The sequence below is a fragment of the Lemur catta genome, chromosome 8 (genome assembly GCF_020740605.2).
Source record: "Lemur catta isolate mLemCat1 chromosome 8, mLemCat1.pri, whole genome shotgun sequence".
Lineage (NCBI taxonomy): Eukaryota > Metazoa > Chordata > Mammalia > Primates > Lemuridae > Lemur > Lemur catta.
The window spans coordinates 72,072,708-72,073,428 of record NC_059135.1 but is presented as its reverse complement, the minus strand read 5'-3'; the positions used below and the strand labels follow the sequence as shown (position 1 = coordinate 72,073,428).

The following is a 721-nucleotide window of genomic DNA, read 5'->3' as shown; positions in this document are numbered from 1 at the left end:
GTTCCCTCCATGTTGGGGCAAATGACAGGATTTCATTCTTTTATGGTTGAATAATACTCCATTGTGTCTAGTATTTAATAGCACAACAGGTGACTATAGTCAACAATAAGTTATTGTAAATTTTAAAATCACTAAAAAAGTGGAATTGGAATGTTCCTAACACAAAGAAATGACAAATATTAATACTTGAGGTGATAGATACCCCAATTACCCTGATTTGATTATTTCACATTGTATACTTGCGTCAAAACATCACATGTACCCCATAAATCTATACAACTATTATATACTGATAATAATCAAAGATAAAAAATTTTAAAAATTTAAAATTTAAAAAATTCCCAAAGCTGACTATATTTCAAGTTGTTATAGTGGAGTATTGAGAAACGTTTTCAATTAGCAATAATCATGCCTGGGATAAACCTCTTTGGCTATAATACTCTCACTGCACAAAGCTTCAAGGCATTTTTTAAAACCTCTTTATCAAGTTTCTTCAAAGCCTTTGACCTAGTTCTCACACAAACAACTCTCTTTTTGAATGCATATTTAATAGGTTTACTTATAAGATTTAGTTATGTAATAACAAAACAAAAATAGCTGTCATAAATGGACCAGGGAATAAACATAACCAAGTTCTGATAAGCAAATAATTCTCCTGGTGAGAGCAGGGGTGAATAAGAGAGCCGCCTAATAACCATGAGTGTTTATTTAGAGTCTTAAG

At 31.1% G+C, this 721-nt stretch overlaps 1 non-coding gene across 1 annotated transcript; it reads right to left on the bottom strand.

The window, feature by feature from the left end:
* Window positions 1–314: 314 nt before the first annotated feature.
* On the bottom strand, window positions 315–457 carry LOC123644298. Its single transcript, XR_006737105.1, has one exon. It is a non-coding gene; the product is annotated as a U4 spliceosomal RNA (small nuclear RNA).
* Window positions 458–721: the final 264 nt, after the last annotated feature.